Source organism: Herpailurus yagouaroundi, unplaced genomic scaffold (assembly GCF_014898765.1).
Source record: "Herpailurus yagouaroundi ecotype Mexico unplaced genomic scaffold, PumYag 213, whole genome shotgun sequence".
Lineage (NCBI taxonomy): Eukaryota > Metazoa > Chordata > Mammalia > Carnivora > Felidae > Herpailurus > Herpailurus yagouaroundi.
The window spans coordinates 10,967,159-10,967,926 of NW_024412444.1; the positions used below are offsets into that span (position 1 = coordinate 10,967,159).

General features: G+C 39.3%; 1 protein-coding gene across 1 annotated transcript in view; it reads left to right on the plus strand.

Annotated features, from left to right (window-relative positions):
• DENND6A (DENN domain containing 6A) overlaps positions 1-768 on the plus strand; it is a 55,409-nt gene that overhangs the window by 16,942 nt on the left and 37,699 nt on the right. The window lies entirely within an intron of this gene.

Sequence of the window (768 nt, forward strand, 5' to 3'; positions counted from 1 at the left end):
CTCTCTCTCTGCCCCTCCCCCGTTCATGCTCTGTCTCTCTCTGTCCCAAAATAAATAAAAAACGTTGAAAAAAAAATTAAAAAAAAAAAAAGTAACGAGCAAAATGGTTTCAGGGTTAAGCAAGGGAGATCTATGTATGCATAAAAAAGAAGTACAAATTAAATACTAGGTTGTTGGATGGAACTAATTTGAAGGTATATCCACTGGTTGAAGAAATATATTTTTAGTGTTTACTATGCAGCAGAGACTGTTCTAGGTGTAAAGATAGAGTTGTGAACAAAACAGACCAGATTCTTGCCTTCATGAATTATGGAGACAGGGGTTAAATCAGATTGGTCAAAATATGGGATACAAAGCAGAGTATGTAGAGAGAAATATTGGCTTTGGTATCATTCTCTATCCAGGAATGGTGCGTGGTTTTCATGTAGTATACCAGCTCTCTAGACCCTTCCCTTAGCCCTGGAGTGAGAAGGATTATATGCCACATTCTAGCCAGGGGGGAAAGAGGGCTGTGATTGCATACAATGATCGCTTCTAGGCATGGAGTGAAGAATGGTGGCTTGTGTACTTTGGAATCAGACAGGCCTAAATTCAGCCCCTACCTCTGGCACTTAGTAAACAAGTAAATTTTAGAAGAGTTATTTTATTTTTATTTATTTATTTATTTTTTCAACGTTTATTTATTTTTGGGACAGAGAGAGACAGAGCATGAACGGGGGAGGGGCAGAGAGAGAGGGAGACACAGAATCGGAAACAGGCTCCAGGCTC